At 40.4% G+C, this 24,453-nt stretch overlaps 1 protein-coding gene across 3 annotated transcripts in view; it reads right to left on the bottom strand.

Annotated features, from left to right (window-relative positions):
* KAZN (kazrin, periplakin interacting protein) overlaps nucleotides 1-24,453 on the bottom strand; it is a 1,123,195-nt gene that overhangs the window by 870,114 nt on the left and 228,628 nt on the right. Inside the window, exon 1 of one of the 3 annotated variants that reach the window (XM_079918586.1) lies at nucleotides 18,312-18,352. The exons of the other annotated variants lie outside the window; for them this stretch is intronic. The gene's annotated coding sequence lies outside the window, so the exon portion shown is untranslated. Of the gene's footprint in view, nucleotides 1-18,311; nucleotides 18,353-24,453 lie in introns of those variants that run through there. 3 annotated transcript variants of the gene reach the window in all.

Here is a 24,453-nt window from a genome sequence, read left to right as displayed (position 1 = left end):
CAACCCAACAAGGGCAGTCCTACAAAATCGACATGAATAAGATTATCTTTGTGGGTCTGCCCATAAAGTAGAGAGATTTTCCCTACATTTGGAGAGCATTAACACAGAGAGATGATCTGTGTTAATATACAGGTAATCAGGTCTGCTCGGCAGGATAAAATTTGCCTATGTCCTAATCCCTAGAACCTGTGAATACGTTACGTTCCATGGCAAAGGGGAATTAAAGTTGCAGGTGGAATTAAGGTTGCTGATCAGTTGACCTTAAGAGTGTCCTGGATTGTCCAGCTGGCCCCAATGTAATCACAAGGGTCCTTAAAAGTGGAAGAGGGAGACAGAACAAGAGGCCACGGGAATGTGTCTGTGGAAGAGGCCGGAGCGATGTGATCTAAGAAGGATTCACCTGCTGTTCCGGCTTTAAAGATGGAGAAAAGGGGCCTCTAGAAGCTGGAAACAGCAAAAAAAAAAAAAAAAAAAAATAAGGGCTGCTACCCAGAGCCTACAGAAATGAACTGCAGCACCTTGATTTTAGCCCCATGAGGCCCAGGTCAGATTCTGACCTACAGAACTATAAGATCATCAACTTGTTTTACTTAAATTTATAAACTTATAGTAATTAGTTAAAGCAGCTGTTCATGAACTGAACTGTGTTCCCCACCCCCCAAATTCACACATTGAAATCCTAACCCATGGACCTGAGAATGTGACTTTATTTGGAGATAAAACAGGCAGAATGAGGCTATTAGGGTGAACAGTAATCCAATAGGACTGGTGTCCTTATAAGGAGATTGGGACAGACACACGCAGAGGGAAGGCCATGTGAAGACACAGGGACAAGACCGCCATAAGGAGAGAGGCCTGAAAATGAAACCAGCTCTGCTAACACCTTGATCTCAGACTTCCAGCCTCCAGAGCTGTGAGACAGTAGCTTCCGTGGTTTACGCTGCTCAGTCTGGAGTACTGGGTTATGGCAGTCCTCGCAGACTAATGCAGCAGCCGTAGGAAGCTAATAGACGGGGATATAGAGAACTCACCCCAGAGGACCCCCAAGGCACCTAGAGGGGAGACTCTAGCCCTAAGCTGCCAACCAGGTGGGGCAGCCTAGGTGAACACTGTGCCCATTGGACAAAGGACATCAGCAGCGGTCTGCAAACCCAAAGACTCACAGACGCTCCGAGAGCAGGAAGTGGGGTCACCCATGCTCTCCCGGGGTCTCTCTGTCAGATCGCGTTAACAGGGATCCTCGGTTCCTCTGAGCAGCACAAGGAGGCCTTGTGGGCAGATGAATTATATCGGGACACAGCGTGGCTTTCTTGGGACATTGGCTTTTGTGCTGTTGAAAGTTGGCTTTGGGTCTAGCTGGTCTGTCTCTCCTTATCTGTAGAAATCCCACGAAATAATATCCCATTTGTATGGCACCAGGACCTCACTCACTGAAGTTGGTAAGAATCCAGCTCCATCCTTTTTCATCTTAAGTTATTAAAAAATATCTAAAGTACCTTCCTAGTTTGAGAGTTCTGAGGATGGATGGGAGACAGATCTTTGCTTGCAGTGATTATTAATCAAGAGTGTTCCCGTCCGAGCTAATTCAGCTGGCTGTGTTGACGTTTACCTCTGCCCTATCTAGGAAAAAAGGTTTTGCTAAGCAAACACAACGTGTAAACAGCATCGCAAGGAACATGTTTAACCTGCTCGAGAGAACAGACTGGCTTCAAGTAACTTAGCAGCATTCCAGCAGCTATTCTGCCTTTATTATTGGGTTTATTTATATGTTAAAGGAGACACCCAAAATTCTACATCAAATTATTTTTAAATTTTCTGATTAAACAATGTACGTCTATTGGGGAAGAAAAAGAGACGATACCAATGCCCAAAGAAGAAACTAGAAATCATAGTATTGTCCCTTGGGAATAACTACTATTCCCTCCCTACCTCCCCCTCCAATCCCTATTTACCTGTACCCTCCACAAGCTTTCAAGAGACTTTGCAGTTAGATTGAACTGGGTTTTCTAACCCTGCCTTCACTCTGTGCTTGCTGTATCACTTTGAGCAAGATAGTCTATCTCAAATTTTTTATCTGCAGAAGGGCCTAAAAACTATTTATGTGCCACGATTCAAAGAGATGACTGATGTTCTAGTGGGTAGTGGTTATGAGCTGTGCAGAGAATTAACACAGCAGGTGTGACTGCTGTTCTCTGAAAATCCTACTTATAAAATTTATCCTTGGCCGGCATCTGGGAACTTAGACTTGGAGGGAGTTCCAAAACTTCCCATGTGATAAGAGTGGCTCTCTGTGCTTAAACTGTGCAAACAATATGGTTGAGGCTCAACACCTGCTTTCCTCCTGAGAGTCTGGAATCGGGTACAGATGGGGGGGCGTGCCTACATGAACAGCCCCCGATAAAAGTCCCAGGGCACTGAGTCTCTCACGAGCTTCCCCGGTGGACACCATTTCCCACATGTTGTCACAACTCAGTGCTGGGGAATTAAGTGTGTCCTGGGGGACTCTACTGGGAGAAAACTTTGGAAGCTCGTGCCTGGTTTCCTCCAGACTACACTCTATGAACCTTTGCATCCTTTTGCTGTAATAAATCACACCTGTGAGTATGACTATGCTGTGTCCTGTGAGCCCTTCTGGAAAACCATTGCACCTGGGGGTGGTCTCAGGGACCTCCCAACACACGAGCATCTCTCTGGAGTCAGGCTGCTGGGCTGCAATCCCAGTTCTACCACCTACTGACTCTGTGTATCATTCGAGTTCCTGGCAGGACTCAGATGGCCATCTCAAGCAGGGAATTTAAAGAGCCTTTTAAAGGTTATGTATTAATGTGTGGTCAGGACCTAAGGAAACAATAGGGATAGTGCAGTATCCTGGAGCTAGCTGGGGGGCTGTTGTTAGCAACTGGTAAAACTGTAGGAGTCTGGAGCAGTGGTGGTTATCATTACTTCTGTTATGTTGACTGTAGATGTGGTCTCCACGTGACTATTTCTCCATCACTTTATATCCATCTCCAAATAATATCCAATCTCGAAAGAGAGAAAGGAGAAGAGGGAGTTGGGGGGAGGAAGGAAGAAAGGAAGGAAGGATTGAGCCTGGGCTTCTCGGAATTGGATCCTTCTCCTACCCTATCCTCACACAAGTGTTTCCAGAATCGAACACACAAGGGCCATCCTGAGATGAAAGCCCTAGTTGGCCAGCAAACGGCCCTGACCTTCCTTGTATTGACCTTTCATTAAACCTCACATGGGGTATCTCATGCCACCTTTCCGGGGCAGTTGTCACAGGGAGGCTGCCCAGTGAAATCCCAAGTGGGGTTGAGGCCCCAAGCCTGAGCCCGAACCCTGAACCCCAGTTTAAGAGAAGATGGTAAATGCCCCTACACGTAGGGCTAATGGGCAGATACGAAAATCTCCCCTCCCTTGACCTTTGAATTCTATGTGCCCGGCATGTCCATCCAGCACGCAATACTTCACAACCTGCTCCCCTCCTTCCCACTGCACCCCTATTCATTCCCCAGCAAGGGTGGAAGCAGAAGGTATAGACAAGAGACTATAAATTTAAGTAAATCAGAGATAGGCCTTGGGTAATGAGGCAGCTCGAGAGCCCCAGGGAAGCTCAGCGGTGTCCACAGTGCACGATTTGTTTATAAGAACTGAATGGCACAGTCTGAATGGAGCTGCAAGAGGGGGTTGCCAAATGCCCCCAACCCTAGAGCAATAATGAAGGAGCAAATCAGGTAAAGGAGAGATAAAGGGTGACAGATGTGGGCAGGTGACGCTGGAGGGCATTTTGAAGGGAAGCCAGAGGCAGAAACACAGGAAGAACAGGGTCAGTTTCTCAAACTCCAGGTTGCCCACAGCAACCCTTTTCCTTGCAGTCATTTACATAATGTCGCACCCCTCACTGCTGTTTGCCTTATCGCAAAGGAGACCCGGCGTCAAAGGAACAGGCTATAACTGCAGAGTTTAATTCAATCCTCATTAACCACTGGCAAAATAAAACCCTTTTAATCACCTACTTAACTTGAACATGGAGGAAAAAGCCCTATTTTGCTTGGAAGGGGGTTTCAATGGGCAGATGCCTTGCAGCAAGCCACACTCTCCACCCTCACAGTTACGGGATTGGTCTGCACCAGCGGATAATAGACGGTGAAATTTCAGAAGAGACTGCAGTCTGAAGGGGATGTAAAAGTCTTATAGGGAAGACAGGCAGCGTGGGGAGCCAGCTCTGCGCTAGCTAGGAGGCCTTGGGCAAGTTAACGTCTTCGGGCCTCAGTTTTCTCTTCTGTAAAATGAGAATAATTTAAAAATCCAACTTATAAGATTGTGGTGAGGGTCAAATGAGATAATACATGCAAAAGTCTCCAAATGTCTTGGCACATTCAATATAGGCTAATTGCCATTATTTTTATTATTGTTGCTACTGCTGCCACTGTCATACCATACCACCGTGCCCTAGGGACAGCACGTTTATATCCAAGGAGATATAGGGAAGATAAGCTCTTGACTCATCTGAGGAACTGATTTAACTTCTCTGCCTGAATTTACCGATGGCTTCAAATAGCTTAACTGAACTTTTCTGAATATTAACTCAAACTGCTAGCCACGATAAACACATCTGAAGGCCAGAGTTAGCTAACTGACTGGATATTAGAGGCAGTGAGGCATTCCATAATCCAACTTCAATTCACAACATAAATAATAAATTAGATCTTTACTGGTGAAAAAGTTCCCTCACGGTCAACACACACGTTATTCTGTAACTGGGGACTGTTCCTTACTCCCACCACTGACTGCACAATATCAATGTCTCTCGGGTGGAGAGAAATCTTTTGAACCAGAGCTATCAACTTGCTTTGACAATAGAGTTTGCATAAGGAGTGCTGCATGACTTTCAAGGCTGGGTCATAAGCGACCATGGAGTTTCTGTTTATTAGTCTGGGCTGCCAAGTTGCAAGGAAGCCCAAGCCACATGAGGAAGCTGTAGGGGATCAGAATATGCCATCCAAAATATGCCAGTTTGAAGACAACTGAGAAACAGTAGATGCAAAAAGAAGAAGGAGAGGAAGAAGAAGAAGAAAGAGGAGGGAGATGGGGAGGAGAGGGAGGAGAAGAAAGAGAAGGAGAAGGGGGAGTGGGAGAAGAAGCTCTCTGCCTCCCGCATTTGTGTAACAGGCTTAGACTCAATCACTAGAGACAACACTAGACTCTTTGCCCAGAGATGGCACTGAGGGGAACTTACACAACACACCTTTTTAAAATAGCCCTTCTCTTCCATTCGTTCCCCCATATATGTACCTTCCCACAGTTTGCAGCACTGGAGGCCTAAACCCTTTGTCTCATCACTTCTCATCACTTCTTTACAAATTTGCCGTTCTTTGTGAAGATGCTATAGAAACCCCAAGTTCTAACCACCCCTTAGAGTTGCTCAGCACTGAGTTTCTCCCACGTGTATGCACACTGCATACGTTAATAAACTCTATTATTTGTTTTTCTCTTGTTAATCTGTCTTTTGCCAGTTTAATTCACAGAGCTGCCAGACAATGAACCTAGGAAGGTAGAGGGGAAAGGTTCTTCCTCCCCTACAAGGCCATGTGTAGGTGCTCCAGTCTCTTTGGGTGGGGTTGACAGCTCCACACAAACCCAGCCTTTGATGTATCCTCAAAGTCAGATAAGTGAAAGAAAAAGCCTCCAGATGATTCCAGCCCCCAGCCACTAGGTCCACCCCAGCCTTTCAAGTCTTCCGACCCAAAGTCCCAGACATTGTGGAGCAGAAGCAAGTCATTAGGTCCTGTGTGAACTTGTGATCTATAGAATCCATAAGCTTAATAAAATGGGGTTTTCTTATGCACTATGTTTCAGATGGTTTGTTATAAAGCAACAGATAGCTGAAACCCTTTGAGCATATAGCTCATATGAATTCAATTACACAGGCACATAAAGAAAAAAGGGAACACTAAATCCTATTTAAATAAATAGAGCAGGTGACTCCACTCAATGGCCACTGCATTCACTGAGCATACGCCTATCCAAGAGTGAGAATGAACTGGAAGATGTGATGTCACTCCAGTGGTTCTCAGACAAGAGAAGTACTGCCTCCTAGAAGGTACTGAGAAATATTTGGAAGAATATTTCATTGTGCAATGAAGTGAACGGTGACGTTAAACATCTAGGGTAGTGAGGTAGGAATGCTAAATCTTGCACAGTGTCGCCCAACATCAACTGTCCTGACCTAAATGTTTAGATGCTCCTGCTGGGAAACATTGCTTGGTCTCAGCTTTGGAGGGCCTGCCATGGTGTGAGCATCTTAAAGATACATCCTTCTTTTTGTTTGAACAGTAGCTCCTAGGTGCAAGCTGCTATCTTCATCTGGTGCTTGGAGAAAGAGTAGAGTCTAATCCAACACATCAGGAAACAAGGCTAAGCTACAGTTGATTTAGTTAAGACAGACAGTCTGACTCCAAAGTAGTTCTTTTCTAAGGGATTTTAGAAATAAGTTTTGACTGCATCCGATTGTCACCTTGCTCCCGGACTTGTCTAGAACCCTTTATGATGTGACATTCAATTCTACTAGAAGGAAATATAAAAATTCCATAAATACAAATCCATAGAAATATGTAGATTTTTGTGGGATTTGTTTTTAAATTATAAATGGCATGACTAGTCACATTATTTCTAAGTGGTTTTTTATTTTTATAAATTTCTATTTATTTATTTTTGGCTGCATTGGGTCTTTGTTGCTGTTCGCGGGCTTTTTCTAGTTGCGGTGAGCGGGGGCTATTCTTCGTTGCAGTGCGCAGGCTTCTCACTGCAGTGGCTTCTCTTGTTGCAGAGCATGGGCTCTAGGTGTGCAGGCTTCAGTAGTTGTGGCTCACGGGCTCTAGAGTGCAGGCTCAGTAGTTGTGGCACACAGGCTTAGGTGCTCCGCGGCATATGGGATCTTTCTGGACCAGGATCGAACCCGCGTCCCCTGCATTGGCAGGCAGGTTCTGAACCACTGCGCCACCAAGGAAGTCCCTTTCTAAGTGATTTTAATTAAACATCATGTCTTAGAGATGTTGTTACATTAGAACTAGAATAAGCCAATACAGGAGTTCCTAGTCCAGGACTTCTGAGGAGAGGGAGATAGCCATGGGTGCAGGTGTTTACGAAGCCTCCCTGGAGGAGGCGTGCCCCAAACTGAGTGCAAAGGTTGAGAGGGATTCAGTTACTTGAAGAGGAGGAGAAACAGAATTCTGGATGGCTGGTGACTGGGATGAGGCATAGGAGAAAATGGCAGGGAGAGGATGAAGAGGTGGGTCAGCGGGAGACGGCACAACACGAAGACGGGCATAACAGAAATGCATGTGGGATGTTGGGGGCAGATGCAGCCATGGTTTCCATCTTGCTAACAGAGGACAGGAAGGGAAGAAAAAACAGCAAAGGGCTAGGCTGAAGTCCAGGCAAGTTCTTGCATTATTAAAGAACATAGCCAATACTGAATAACCAAATGTAACTAGTTCAGAGACATGCCTGAAAAAGATTATTCCGCAAATTGCATCATTATTGATTTTAATAGCACAGAAAAATGAATTTCATTTTATTCAATTTGAATTTTAATTTCAAAGCACATTACACAACACTTACTTGCAAATTGATGCAAAAGTTGTATAAATGTGTTGGACGACTACTCAACCAGGAGATACAAAATTGAGGGGAGAAAATAGAGAACAAGAACCACATTTTCAGTGCAAACAGGCAGTTACACTATTGTAAATCCTTTTTAAAAACTAAGCTACATAGGTACCTGCATATGTCTGTACACATTTATGTGTGTGTGTATGTACAAGTTTCTTGTAAAGTTAAGAAAAAGCTAAATTATTACAGGAATTAACCCCTATAAATGATAATGATAGTAACAATAATAATAGTAACCATTGCAAAAGAAAATGCAGTATGTTTCCATCACATAGACATGTGATTTTTCACAATAACCTCGCAAGGTAAGGCAGGGCAGAAATTATATAAATTTTTCTGATCACCAAAGTAACACACATAGCTAATAAGAATTAGAGCAGTTTCTCATCTGGAGAACAGATATTCCTCCAAGGTCTACAGGGGAGATTCAGATATCGTGTACTTTTTAAGTTGAATACTAATGTGTATGTATGACCATGTGCTATTTTAATGGAGGTGGCCCATGGATTCTCTAATGAATCCATAACCCCCCAAAAGTAAGAACCGCTGAAAGAGAAAAAGAAATAACTATAAGTTTAACATTAACAAAATGTTGACATTAACAAAATGTTTTGACAGTTAAAAAAATGTTAGAGTAAGTTATGTAATAATTGATTCCTTTTACTTGTAGCTACAAAGATATATGCAAATAAAGTAAAATCTGTGACTTCTACTCCTGGCTATAATAGAGTACCCAAGGTGAATTTTATACCTGATGACTATAAACTGAAATATATATATATATATATATATATATATATATATATATATATATATATATATATATTCAAACATTGGACAACACACAGCATAGGAGAATTACCCTTGAAAGAAAAGAAACATACAGGTAAGCTTTACAATTTCTTTAGCTTGCTTCCTAGAGACAGTTTCCAGACCAGAGTCCAGCGAGGGGAAACCAAACAGAGCCTGGTGGTTCCACTGAGTTGAAGAAACAGAGTTTGGAGTTTGAGGAGGCCAAGGTAGCTGCGATTTGTAGAGGGTTTCCTCAAGTCTGTGGCTGAGTTCTGATCTGTGTACATACAGGAGGAAACCATTTAGGACCAAAAAAGAACAACCAGAGAGGCACTGACAGAATAACCCACTGTGCATACAAAGAGCTAGAAATAATTCAACCAGTGTGGAAACATGGGGCATTGGATAGAATTACTGGGTAGGTATTGCCTCAGCAGTAGAGGCAAATTAGTCCTAAATTAAAGGTTGTTCTGGACCAACACTAACTTGGGTTTAAAGTCACTCTCAAAAGAATCCAACTGATTTCAAGTAACTTGAATGTGTTCCAAGACAACATCCAACCGACAATGTAACAGTCACAATGTCAGACATCCAATCAGAAATTATGAAGAATGAAAAGAAATAGGGAAATACAATCCACAACCAGTAGAAAATTCAATGAATCTAAACAGATCTAGAAATGACAGATAACTGAATTAACAAACATGGACACTAAAATAGTTACTATAAATATATCCCATGTGTCCAAAAGGGTAGAAGAAAACATGAGAGAAAAATGGAAGTTAAAATAAAAATTAAATCAAACTTCTAGAGATGCAAAACACAAAAGCAGAGATGAAAACTATACTACATAGGATTAACAGCACATCAGACACTGCGGAAGAAATATTAATGAACCTGAAGACATAGCAATAGAAACTTTCTAAAATGAAGCAGAGACTGACCAAAAAAAACAAAAATTGCTTCAATGAGCTGTAAAACAATATCTAGTGGCCATGCAATTGAAGTCCCATAAATACCACGAATGGGAAAATATTTAAATAAATAATGGCCAAATTTTTCCAATTTTGATGGAAAGTAGTCTCGACAAACCTCAAGAAAAATAAGGATAAAAATTATATATACATATAAAGTTACTCACATAATAATCAAAATTACAGAAAACCAGTGACAAAGACAAAATTTTAAAAGCAGCCAGAGAAAAAAGACACATTATGTAGAGAGGACCAAAGATAATAATACAACAAACTTTTCGTCATAAAGTATGCAAGGTAGAAGACAATGTAGTGATGTCTGTAAAGTGCAAAGGAAAAAATTCTCTAAGCCAAGAATTCTAGAGAGAAACAAAACATCTTTAAAAAATAATGGTGGGAAACTTTTCTTTTTTTCAGAGAAACAAATACTGAGAGGATTTATGGCCAGTACACCAGCATAATGAGAAATATTTAGAAAGTCTTCATTCAGCCAGAAAGAAAAATAAGACTAGATGGAAATTAGAATCTACATAAAGAGCATCAGAAACTATAAATATGGAGGTAAATATAGAAGGCATTTTTTCTTACTTTAATAAATCTTTTTAAAAGATAATTAACTATTTAAAGCATGAATAACAATAATGTGTTATGGGGTTTAGGCCATATGTAAAGTAAATTATAAAAATAGCTCAAGTCATAGAAGAGAACAAATGAAAGTACAGTGTTGCAAGGTTCTGCTATAATATTATTTGAAAGGACACTGTGATAAATTAAAGAGATAAATAGAGTAAATCTCAGAGTAACTATTTTTAAAGGATAATAATGAACAGATAATATGTTAAAATAAAGATAAAATGGAACCATAAAAAATAATTAATCCAAAAGAAATTGGAAAAAGAAGGTAAAATGAATTAAAATCAGGTATGAATAGAAATGAATAACAAGATAGTATATTTAAATACAACCATATCAATACTTACATGAAAGTGGTCTAAGCAGCTCAATTAAAAGACAGATGGTCAGATTGGGTAAATTAAGAAAACCCAAGCATATTCTAATAATTAAAAACCCCATTTTAAAATATAAAGACAGAAAAATGAAAAGTAAAAAGACAGAAAAAGATATAGCATGCAAACACTAATCCAAAGAATGCTGTAATGGTAATATTTATATCATTCAAAGTAAATTTCAGGACAAGGAATATTATCAGGGAAAAAGAGGGGCATTACATAATGTTAAAGTGGTCAATTCATCAAGAGGACAAAAAGATACTAAATGGGGCTTCCCTGGTGGCTCAGTGGTTGAGAGTTCGCCTGCTGATGCAGGGGACACGGGTTTGTGCCCCGGTCCAGGAAGATCCCACATGCCACGGAGCGGCTGGGCCCGTGAGCCATGGCCGCTGAGCCTGCATGTCTGGAGCCTGTGCTCCGCAATGGGAGAGGCCACAATGGTGAGGGGCCCGCGTACCGCAAAAAAAAAAAAAAAAAAAAAAAGATACTAAATGGTATGAACCTAGTAAAAAAACATCAGAATAGATGAAGCAATAAATGGTAGAACTAAAAGAAGAAATAGATAAATCCACTATTATAATTAGCGATTTCAACATCCTTCTCTCAATAATGGATAAAAGTTATACAGATAATCAGTAAAGACAGAAAAGACATGAACAACATTATCAACCAACTTGACCCAAATGGCATTTATATACCACTCCACCCAAAAACAGTAGAATACAAATTCTTTTAAGTGCACATGGAATATTTACCAAGATAGACCATGGTCTGGACTGTAAAACAACCTTCAACAAATTTATAAGAATTGAAATCATGCAAAGTATAGTCTCTAAACACAACAGAATTAAACTAGAAGTATAGTTTACTTCTAGTAAACTATACTAGAAGTACACTAAATTTATAAAGTATAAAAATTCTATTATATGTATGCATATAAATTTATAGTATAAAATACTATTAGAAAAGCAAAAAGATCTAAGGTCAAAAGCCTTAGCTTCTACTTTAAGAAACTATAAAAAGATGAAAAGATCAAGCCCAAAGGAAGAATAAATGAAATAATAAAGATCAGAAATCAATGAAACCTAAAAGAAAAAAAATAATTCAGAAAATCAATGAAACCAAAAGCTGCTTTCTTGTAAAGATCAATAACATCAAAAAAATCTCTAGCCAGTAGTGATTAGGACACAAATTACCAATATCCAGAATGCAACTACCAAAGCTCACTCAATTGAAAAAAAGAAAAGAAAATCTAAATAGTTCCATATGTTTTAAAGAAATTAAATTAGTAGCTAAAAATGGTCCCACAAAGAAATCTCCATGCCCAGGTGGTCACTGATGAATTCTACAAAACATTTAATGATGAAATAATGCCAGCACATACATTGAGAGAGAGAGAGAGAAAGAGAGAGAGAGGGAATGGTTCAATTCATGAAGGCAGCATAACACTGATGCCAAAACCAGATAAAGACAAAACCACAAACTAGTATTTCTCAAAGATATAGATGCAAAAATATTTCATAAAATTTTAGCAAATTAAATTCAGCAATATATTCAAAGGATAATATACCATTACCAAGTGAAGCTGATGCCAGAAGTGAAAGACTGGATTAACATTTGAAAATTAGTCAATGTAATTCACTATATTAACAGACTAAAAAGAGAAAACCATATGACTAGATACAAAAAGAGTTTTTGAAATAGATACAAAAAGAGTTTTTGAAAATTTTAACTGCCACTCTTGATAAAAACTCTCAGCAAACTAGGAATAAAATTGTACTTCCTCAACCTGATAAAATACATCTACTAAAATAATATTACTAAAATAATACAGCTAACACTATACTTAACAGAAAAGACTGAATACTTTTCTTAGAAGATCTGGAACAAGATAAAGATGATCACTTTCTCCACTCCTATTTAACAATGCTTGGGAATTCTAACCAGTGCAATAAGGCAAGAGAAATAAATAAACATGCTTAAGTGTTGAAAGAAATATAACTGGCTTTATTTGAAGACTAAATAGTTGTCTATATAAAAAATTCTAAGGAAACTACAAAACAGAGTCTCAGGCCCTCCTCATCTCTTTCCAGCTGCCCCACTAACCCTAATTCCTGGGATTCCTCTCCCAAGACTGGCTATGAAGTAGGTACAGCCACCCCAGTGCTCACTCCCTTCCTTGCTACTTTTGGCACTATCAGGGTAGAAACAGCACAGACATGGGAGAGCCACTTGATCTCACTAAGTCTCAGTTTCCTCATCAGCAAAAAAGGACCCAACCCCCTTATAAGAGTTTTACTGAGATCTCTATAGGAAACAGCTAAGGAAGTAACCAATGTGAAAAAGTTATAAAGTTTCCAGAAAGCCCACAAGATTCTTGCATTCCCTGATTGTTTATATAGACATATAGAAAAAGTCAGAACTATATTATTGTTAACTAGAGTATTATATATAGTTAAATATACATATATAGTATATGTAATATATTGTTAGATATATTAAATATATACTGTTAAATATATTATTGTTAAATTTAAAGAGCAATTTATAGAAGAATCTCAATGTATATATACATCCATATATGTTTGAATAGCTATAAAAAATAAGGAAAGAGTTGGTAGTTAACAAGAGTTTACCTCTGTGGCATGAGATTAGGATGACTGAATGACTTCTTATTTTACTTTATGCATTTACATACTATTTAAAATTTTTAAATGAATATATACTGATATTATATTTTAATGGATATTGTTATTTTACAAATAACTATTGTAACAAATAAAACAATAAATATGTAAATAATAGAACTAACCAGGCTTTTCTCTCTCTCTCTCAAAAAAAGAATTTACAAAAACATTATTAGAACTAAGAAGTGAGTTTAGCATGTTCACAGGATACAAGATGAATATACAAAAATAATGTTTATTTTTATGTATCAGCAAAGAAAATTATATATTGAAAATTTTAAATACCATTTACAGTAGCCCTTAAAGTGTGATAATTTAAGTGTAAAACATTACTGAGAGAAATTAAAACAGACCTAAATAAATGGAGAGATATACCATGTTCATTGATTATAAGATTCATTATTAGTGTAGTATTATTAGTATTAAGATGTCATCAGCTCATATAACTCAACATCAAAACAACAAACACCAGATTAAAACATGGGCAGAAGAACTAAGTAGACATTGTTCCAAGGAGGAAATACAGGTAGCCAACAGGCCTATGAAAAGATGCTCAACATCCCTAACCATCAGAGAAATGCAAATCAAAACCACAATGAGATATCACCTCACACCTCTCAGAATGGCCATCATCAAAAGGAATACAAATAACAAATGCCGGCAAGGGTGTGGAGAAAAGGGAACCCTTGTACACTGTTGGTGGGAATGTAAATTGGTACAGCCACTATGGAGAACAGTATGGAGGTCCCTTAAAAAACTAAAAACAGAATTACCATATGATCCAGCAATCCCACTACTGGGCATATACCCAGAGAAAACCGTAGTTCAAACAGACACATGCACCCCAATGTTCATTGCAGCACTATTTACAATATCCAGGTCATGGAAGCAACCTAAATGCCCATCGACAGACGAATGGATAAAGAAGTTGTGGTACATATATACAATGGAATATTACTCAGCCATTAAAAAGAACGAAATTGAGTCATTTGTTGAGACGTGGATGGAACTAGAGACTGTCATACAGAGTGAAGTAAGTCAGAAAGAGAGAAACAAATATCGAATATTAATGCATGTATGTGGAACCTAGAAAAATGGTACAGATGAACCAGATGGCAGGGCAGAAGTTGAGACACGGATGTGGAGAACAAACGTATGGTCACCAAGGGGGGAAAGCCGCAGGGGTGTGGGGATGGTGGTGTGCTGAATTGGGAGATTGGGATTGACATGTATACACTGATGTGTATAAAATTGATGCCTAATAAGAACCTGCTGTATAAAAAAACAAACAAACAAAGAAAACAACTAATACTAAACTTTCTTTGGGTTATTTGTATGGAAATATGTTAATATAAATGTTTCAGACATTACATGAAATTTCTAAAAGTCGTATATTTTCTGGTATAATGTTATAAGTCATAATTCTAGTTATTACTTTAAAATATATATCTCAGAAATAACTAAATTTCCTTGTCGATTGATTATGAACTTTCATCAAATCTTTAACCGTGGTAATTTTTAAATCCTTTGTCATTTACAGGCAGTACGGGGTGTACTCTGATGCTTTCACAAAAATGTTCCTATAAAAGGGTTTCATCTCCACGGAATTCATGGAAAAGACTCTGACAAGTACAGGTTTCTGGTAATTGACTATAGTGCTGAACTGAATGACTAAGCATTTTCAGAACGCTAATGGAAAACTGATGAATTCATAAAAGTGCTAACAAAAGATCAAGATGAAAAATAATTAATTACATGGGACTGAGTGAACTGATGAGGATGATTATAATTTTTGTGACTTTCTGTATGAATAAAAAAAAAAATTCCCACAAGGACTCGGAGGCAAAAAAGATACAAATCAAGTTTCACTGGAAAGTAAGGGAGCTGTTACAGTGGAGGATTACTGGACTGAATGTCAATATTATGACATAGTATCAGTGTGTTTCGTGTTTGGTAATTGCAATCATTGTTGTGGTCATCCATTTACAATGCTTGTTGTCAGTTTATTTATCTCTTGTAAAAATAAAATACAGTGTGTGTGTGTGTGTGAAAAAGAAAAGTGAATAAAAGAGCCAGGATTGAAAAAAAAAAAAGAATGAATGAATGAATGCCTGAATTGACTTATGAATAATTTTCTTTGTGGAATTTTGAAAAAAAATGGTTAAGAGAGTAAATTTTACATAATGTGTATTTTACCACAGTTTAAACTTAAAAAAAAATTTAATAAATAGATAAAACCTAAAAAACGACAACAGTAAGAAAATGAAAAAGCAAGCCACAGACTGGGAGAAAATATTTACAAAACATATTTGGTAAAGAATTTGTATCTAGAAGGTATGAAGACCTCTTAAAATTCAATTTTACGGTTTTAAAAAAGTAAGTAAATAAAAATTTTAAATAGTTAAAAGATCTGGACAGACACTTCACCAAAGTATATAGAAGATGGCAAATAAGAACATGAAAATATGTTCAACCTAAATAATCACAAGGAAAATGCAAATTAAAGCCACTGTGAGATGCTACTTCATACCCTGCGGAAGGGTATGAAAAGTATTGGAGAGGATGTGGAAAAACTGAAATCTTCATATATTGCTGAGAGAGAATATAAAGTGTTATAACTCCTTTGGAAAATAGTTTGAGAGTTTCTTCTAAAGTTATACAAACTTACCTTATGAGTCAGTAATTTCACCCCTAGGTATTTATTACAGAGAAATGAAGGTCCACATAAAGACTTGTATGTGAGCATCAATAGCAGCTTTAATCATAATTGCCTAAAACCGGAAAGAACCCAAATGCCCATCAGTTGTGAATTGTGATATAACCAGACAATGGAATGTTACTTAGCAACAAAAAGGAACAGACTACTGATTCATGCAACAACATGGATGACTCTCTAAAGCACTATGTTGAATGAAAGAAGTGAGACAGAAAACGTTACTTATGGAGTGATTTCAATGATATAAAATTCTAGAACAGACAAAACTATAGCAATAAGAAGCAGGCCAAGGGCTGCCAGTGATCAGGGACTGGTGAGAAGGGGTTGACTGTAAAGGGGCCTGAGAAAACTCACTGGGGTGATGGAGTGTTCTATATCACCAGTGTGCTGGTGGTTGCAAGACTATATACATTGTTAAAACTCACTTAAAACTGATTGATTTATTGTGTGTAAATTAATACCTCAATAAAAGGGAACCAAAAAATCACAGTCCAATCTGCTAAGAATTGCCTAATTAGAGTGAGAGCAAAATAACTTAGTAGATATGAACCACTGTGGTTCTCAGAAATGAACGGGCTTATTCTGACGTGACAGCAAACTCGAGGGCGTTCTCCATGTGACTGTTTTGCTCAGGGAATAATAGTGCAGTGGAAGTGTTCGGAATCTTTGAATCAAAGAACCCAGGGATCACCTCAGAGGCTAAGAAGACACCTCAGAGATTCAGAGATTCCAGGAAAACTTTCCTTTCTTGTAGGGATCCAATGTTCTTGCTCTGTGACGGCCGATCCCAACATCATGTGCTACCACAGAGCAGGCAATGGTTGCTTTTTTTCCATGATGTTTATCTGAAGGACAAGCGTAACCTGTGCACGTGTGCACATATGTGGGCAGGAGATTTAGGGATGCATTTTTCCACTGTAAGTGGTCAGGTTGAACATGCCAAACAGCAGGGAGAATTCCTCTGAGGCCCATATAGCTAACATCTGACTGGCACCCCACCCGGGTATCCAAATGGAATGCATGTCTTCTGCTCACAACCTGGCCGCCTTCCGGAGTTCTCTCCCTGCAGGGCCACAGCTAGAAGCCAGAGGGTCATTCCCGACCACCTCCATCTCCATACCCAATCCCTGACCCGGTCGTCTTGACTTTACCTTCTGGTCATTCCTTAACACGTCCACTTCCTTCCATCCTACAGCACACCTCCTGTCTGATCCACCATCATCTGGTTCCCAAGGGGCTGTTAGCCTCCTCATGGGTCTCCCTGATTCCATCAAACCAAACTCCTTCTACCAAACTCCTCATTGCAGCCAGATGGGTCTTTAAAAATGTAGATCTGTGTGTGATGATTTGATTAATGCCTGTCTGCTTCCAACTGGACTGTGGAACAGACCTTGTCTGTTTTGCTGACGGGCCCTAGTATAATCTGACACACAGTGAGTGACTGATATATATTTGCTAAGTGAAAGAAAGTGTGGGAGGACTGCTTGATTTCATGAAGGTAAAGGAAAAAGAAAAACAAGGCTAAAAACGACATCTGGGTCAACGTCAGTCCCCAGCAATGCTGTGAGACCATGGCATTAAATAAATAAATAAAGCTGCCATTTCAATCACACTGGGCTCGGAGGAAGGTCTTTAAAGCTAGAGACCAATACGTGTGTATGTTTACACATGCATGTATTTCCAGGGAAGGGCAGAGTTGGCTCCTGTAACCTACCCAGGTCTAAGTCGCTCAGATGCTTCACGCTCCAGGTCAAATTCATAGAAAAGTTCAGAGTTACCTGAAAGTACAATAGCACTAGTATCATGTCCCACTTACTTACACTAACTCTGAGCTGGACACTGTGCTAGGAAGTTACTCAAAATCGCTTATTCTTCAAAGCCATTCTATCAAACGTTCATCATCCCATTTTTAAGAAAAGACAACTGAGTTTCTGAGAGACGGTGAACTTGCCAAAGACTTACAGCTGGCAGATAACAGAGCTAGAATTTGATTCTAGGTGGCTGATTCCAGAGCACACTCACCTAATGTCTCAAGTATATTGCTTTCCACATTTGTTTTATACTAAAATGTATCTATCACCTATCCACCGATGTTTTATTGTCACGTGGCTATGACAAATTGATAACCTACGAGAAAATTCTATATGCATGAAAACAAAGACACAGAGATCCTGGGTGGCTTAGGAGCAGCAGGAGGCCACTGAAGGGTGAGGGTGATCTGGTTTGGTCCCCTGGGGAGACCTTCAGTGTCTTTAAAGGTGGCAGGAACCTCAGGTCAGCCAGGGAAGCACAGGAAGAAGCAGGGTGCTTAGGATGAGCAGCTCCAGGGTATGGGGGTTTAGCAAAAACACACATCACCTGCTTCCCAGGTTGCTCGGAGTTGGCCCTAAGATTCAGTTACCGTGGACTCACTGCAATTTTGTTTCCCGCCCTCCCCCGCACCGTTGGCAGCACATACCATTAACTCTCCATGGGATGCAATCAAGGGTTGACTTGGGTCTCAGGACAGTTGTGTAAGAAGGCAGATCTGGCGCTTCTCGTAGGACAACAAGGAGGGGTGTTCACTCTCATTTCCCCATAGCCAGCATGTCTTGCCTTCCAGATTCTCATGTCCCCTTTCCTGGGCCTCCTGGAGGCAGTGCTGGTTTTCTCCTCCTCCAGGATGACGGCATGTGAGAAGAGACTGTGAAAGTTAACACATCTCTAAGAGGTAGAAGTTGATTCCCAGAACACCTTGAGCAGTGAGCTTTACCTTGAGCAGCAGCTTCAATGCATAGAGCTCACTGCTCACAAGACCACAGATGGGTTTACATTCTTGATGATACCTCATCAGACTCCAAGGGATAAATGCGCCAGGGAATGCTTAGTGTCAAGGCAGCCCTATTGGAGAGATGCTGGGAGAAGGGACAGAGTGTGCATGTGTGTGTATGTGTGTGTGTGTGTCCTCAAGTCAAGCTTCAGTGTCACAGTGATTATTTAAATCAGGGATGGCCATAGACAACAAGTAAATGAATGGTTGTGTCTGTGTACCAATAAAACTTTATTCAAGAACACTGAGATGGGGATTTCCCTGGCGCACAGTGGTTAAGAATCCATCTGCCAATGCAGGGGACACGGGTTCGAGCCCTGGTCCAGGAAGATCCCACATGCCACGGAGCAACTAAGCCTGTGTGCCACAACTACTGAGCCTGCACTCTAGAGCCCGTAAGCCACAACTGCTGAGCCCATGTGCCACAACTACTGAAGCCCGTGCGCCTAGAGCCCATGCTCCGCAACAAGAGAAGCCACCGCAATGAGAAGCCTGCTCACCGCAACGAAGAGTAGCCCCCCTCACCGCAACTAGAAAAAGCCCACACGCAGCAATGAAGACCCAATGCAGCCAAAAATAATTAATTTTTAAAAAAGTTTAAAAAAAATTTAGAAAATAAAAAATGAACCCTGAAATGGACCTAGGGATTGTCATACTAAGTGAAGTAAATCAGAGAAAGACAGAGAGCACATGACATCATTTATATGTGGAATCTAAAATATGATACAAATGAACTTATTTACAAAACAGAAACAGACCCACAGATATAGAAAACAAACTAATGGTTACCAAAGGGGAAAGGGGGTGGGGAGGGATAAATTAGGAGTTTGGGATGAACAGATACACACTACTATATATAAAATAGATAAACAACAAGGACCCACTGTATAGCACAGGGAACTATAGACAATATCTTGTAATAACCTATAATGGAAAAGAATCTCAAAAAAGAATGTATATATGTTCTATATATATATAACTGAATCACTTTGCTGTACACCTGAAACTAACACATTGTAAATCAAACTATACTTCAATTAAAAAAAGAACACTGAAATTTCAATTTCATAAAATTTTCATGTGCCGTGAAATATTATTATCCTTTTGATTATATTTGACCATCTAAAAATGTAAAACTGTTCTTAGCTCATGCATCACACAAAAATAAATAGAGGACAGGATCTGACCTATGGGCCATGACCCTAGTTTATTTATTTATTTATTTATTTTTAACATCTTTATTGGAGTATAATTGCTTTACAATGGTGTGTTAGTTTCTGCTTTACAACAAAATGAATCAGTTATATATATACATATGTTCCCATATCTCTTCTCTTGCCTCTCCCTCCCTCCCACCCTCCCTATCCCACCCCTCCACGCGGCATGACCCTAGTTTAAATCATACGAAGAACGTGTCTCACCATTTGGGGGAAAAAAAGAGCTGTGCAATATTTATATAGCAGATTTAATCTTAAGTCTACTTTCTTGTGTCTCAGGGAGGTACCAAGTGGTCATGTCATGATAATGTTTTGCAATTCAGGACCATCTTCAACAATGGGACCCCAAGTGGCAGACTGATCCTGAGGAGGGCTTGGACATAGCCATTCTAATTAACACCCACATTTAACTGGCAACTAACGTCCAGCAGGCTTTTCTGCTTAATAAAGCAAACAAAGGATTTATTTGAAGAAGGATGAGTTTTTAAATTTAATTTCCTGAAGAAAAAAAAAAAAAAAAAAAAAAAAAACCTCTGCATGTGCCCACAGAGTGATGGAAAGAGATGTATCCATTGGATAATTTTTAATTAAGGTGAATGAACCCTCACTAGCTAAAAGGTTTTCTTAGGGGAAAAGTCTCAAACTGTTAACACATCAATATGTTTCTGTCCATTAGCTTTTCCCAGGGTGACAAGTATGGCCTTAATGGCAATTTCAGGGAAGGTTCTTTCTATACCTTCAGGGCTGTTTAGTGATGAGGTCTTAGAAACCATGGAAACTTCTCTGGGGAGGTCAAATTTCAACTGTAGCTCTTAATGACAAATCGTTACCTGGGGTTGTGGAAACAAGTTATACAACCTGGCTATGTGCTGAGCCAAGATTCAGAGCAGGTATGTGCACCCAAAGCACTGTGTGCCACTGAGGCCTTTAAGGAGGCTCCAGGAAAGGAGTCAAGTAGAAAATATTCAGGTCCGCCTTTATCGTGCACCGTGATATTCCTCATGCTGCATATATAGTATTTCACTTAATTCTCACAATCGTCAATGAAGTACGTATCACTAATATTTCTATTTTCCAGATTGGGAAACTGAGGTTCAGAAATGATAAATGACTTGTCCAAGGTCTCTCAACAAATACTTACTGAATACCTGTCGTTTGCCATGAACGGAGCTCACATCTAGTGGGAGAAGCAAACAACTACAAAGACAAATATATAATTACAAGTTGTGAAAACTGCTAGGAAGAAAAAGTCCAGGGAGCTGCAAGAGGGTACGAGAGCTGGTAAGTGCCAACAGTGTATCAGATCTCAAAGCCACTCGATTGCTAAGCCACACTGAACAATATAAGATGCAAAAATACATGTTTTCCTTAATAATTGTATTCATTTTTTTAGTACTGCCATAAAGAAGTACCACGACTGGGTGGCTAAAAACAACAGAAATTTATTCTCTCGCAGTTCTGGAAGCGAAAAGTCTGAAATCAAAGTGTCAGCAGGGTTGGTTCCTTCCTGGGCACACAAAGAGAATCAGTTCCATGTCTCTCTCCGTGCTGCTGCTGACAGCCATGAATCCTTGGCGCTCCTTGGCTTGTATCAATAGATGCATCACTTCAGTTTCTGCCTCCATCTTCACATGGCCATCTCCCTGTGTGTCTGTCTGTGTCTCTTTTCCTCTTCTTATAAGGACACCTCTCATGTTGGACTAGAGGTGACTTCATAACTTCATCTTAACTTTGAGTACATCTTCAAAGACTGTATTTCCAAATAAGCCACATTCATAGGTACCGGGGGGTGGGGGATTTAAGACTTCAACATATCTTTTGGGGGTACACATTCAACCTCAAACAATTATCTATACTAGCTTTTCTGTTTTTGCTTTTGTTTCTTCCCCACAGTTTTCAGTATCACCTCAGAGCCTGAAGGAAGCAGGGCAGGGTTGACCTCCTAGGTCTTAAAAGCAAACCAGTCATGGGAGAATAATGGACAGTTTTAAATTGCTGCTGCTGTCATCAGGGGGCTGAGGGCCAGAGAGAGACAGGAAATGAGGCTGAGGATAGAGCTTCTGAGTAACATGTGAGTCTTCTAGCTGCACCCATATACCAAAGGTATCTGTAAAACCTTTCTCAAGACTAACAGCCAGGGCAGACTTTACAGGCTTTTCTTGCAGAGGGCATTTTTAGGAAAGAAGACTCCCACCACCTGCATTTCTGCATTCTGTGGATGGTCACAATAGCAAACCATTAGAACACCTGGGACCATGGAACTACAGAGAACCAAGTCCATGAGCGGACGGTCTAAAGCTTCATGTAACACAAAGGCTAAACTGAGAACCTTCCCTACAATCACAAACTGGTACAAGGAGGCAACTGGTCCAAAAAAAGATGTCCATCCCAGGCAATGGAGTGGAACAGCAGTGTGAGAGGCAGGAAATAGAATAAGGGCTGAGAACAAGGATTCTTAAGTCAGGACACCTAGATGAACTCTGGTCCAAGATGCACTGCTGGCCAGCTCTGTCTAGGGCAAGCTACTGTCCTTCTCTGCATACCAGCAACCTCACCTTCATCTTTAATTCCATGACCAATTCTGTGGTCCCAGATTGAACCCAGTGTACCTCCATCCCCATAGCAAACTTTCAGGTGAGCCACAGGATGGTTTCAGCTGAGGGTCAGCCAACATTTTCCATAAAGGGTCAGATGGTAAATAGTTTAGGTTTTGCGGGCGCACAGTCTCTGTCATAACTACTCAGCTCTGCTGTAAACGGGTGAAAGCAACCTTGGATAATACATACCCCAGGGAGAACTCAAGCAGGGGTGATGTTCCCCCAGAGGACATCTGGCAATGTCTGGAGGCATTTGGGGTTGTCACAACCAGAGGCGGTGTAACAAAGTACCACAAGCTGGGTGGCTTAAACAATAGAAATTTATTGTCTTATAGTTCTGGAGGCTAGAAGTCCAAAATCAGGACCAAGCAACAGGGTTGGTTGCTTCTGAGGGCTGTGAGGGAGAATCTGTTTCATGCCTGTGTCCTAGCTTCCAGTGATTTGCTGGTACTCTTTGGTATTCCTTGGCTTGCAGACGCATGACCCTAATCTCTGCCTTCACATTCACGAGTTCTCCCTGTGAGCCTGTCTGTGTCCAAATTTCCCCTTCTTATAGGACACCAGTCATATTGGATTAGGGCTTACCCCCAGTGACCCCATCTTAACTAATCACATCTGCAAAGAACCTGTTTCTAAATAAGGTCACATTCTGTGACACTGTCACCAGCAAAGCCCATTAACAATTCCTAAGAAATAAAAAGAGAATCTGGCTAATAAAGTCTAACTTTTTTTTTTCCTTTGTACTTAGTCTAGTTTCACTTGCTCACAGGGTGCCGTGTGCAGAGTCCTGGCACCTGGCCCTTCAGACCAGAGTTCCCAGTGCGAAATGGCTGTGAAGACACCTCCACTCACGGGCCATGTGCAAAAGGGCTGCATCCAACACCTCAATTCAAGATGGTGGCAGTGGACCAGGTGCACAGATGCAGCACCGGGCACTGCCATCTGGAAAGGTCGATTTGCTCTGCCCCAGGGAGGTTTGTCCTCATCCATGAACACTCTCATCTTCTGCCCTTTGTCTAGGGGAATGACAGTCTCCAGTCTGTCTCCCATTACGTGGATTAGTAGCTCCCAATTTATGTAACATATCTCTTCCTATCAGGGGCGTAGGGCATTCAGGAATATACAAGAAGGAATGGGTAAGTGTGTGTTCATCCAATTTACATTCTAATGGCTCTACAAATGCCCGTTCTTGGCCCTTTCCTGATACCCCATAATTTTACAACTCTTGTGACTGAGTTTGCCTGATCTGTTGTTTAGAACCGAGTTAAGTAGCACCAGTGTCAACTAAGAATTTGACAGGCTTTCCCCCCCACATCCAATGTCACTCGGGGCTCCTTGAGGGTCAATTGCAGTGCCAGCTTAGGAGCCCCCTGGTCCCATCATTCTTCATCTATTTGGACCATCTGCCTTTGAGGGCAGTGGCTGGTTATCTGTCATTTCTATCCCCCTTTCGGGGGCGGCGAGGGCATTCTCTCTTCTAGTGTCCCTCTTATTTGCATATGGTGCACTGATTGGGTCCTAGTTTCCTTGCCTTGCTATCCCTCAGTGGGGGCCGTGGGTCACTCACTGGAGTTAAGAGTCTCCGTGGGGGGTTGGTTAGTCCAGATTCCCCCATGGACAGGTTGACATTGGAGGACAACAGCCAGTAGGTGGGCTTGCCTCTGGGCTTTTTTATCCTCTGACCTTTCCTCCTCCACATCTTGGCTATTAAACATCCAGTACGTAAACTTGACCAGGTGAGAGGTAGAGGTATCTGGTTCTATTTATAGTTTCTGAAGTTTATGCCTAATGTCAGGGGCACTTTGGAAAATGAAATACGACCTCAGGATTGCATCCCCTTCTAATGACTCAGGGTCAGTGATGCTATAGATTCAGAGGCATTTCCTGAGGTGCTGTAGGCATGCCAAAGCGTTTTCTGTTGGCTCCTGGTTGATTTCCTTTATTTTGTTCCAGCTGACAAGTTTCTTTCCTGCTGCC

Source organism: Stenella coeruleoalba (assembly GCF_951394435.1).
Source record: "Stenella coeruleoalba genome assembly, chromosome: 1".
In the NCBI taxonomy this organism is placed as follows: Eukaryota; Metazoa; Chordata; class Mammalia; order Artiodactyla; family Delphinidae; genus Stenella; species Stenella coeruleoalba.
This window is presented reverse-complemented; position numbering and strand designations above follow the sequence as displayed.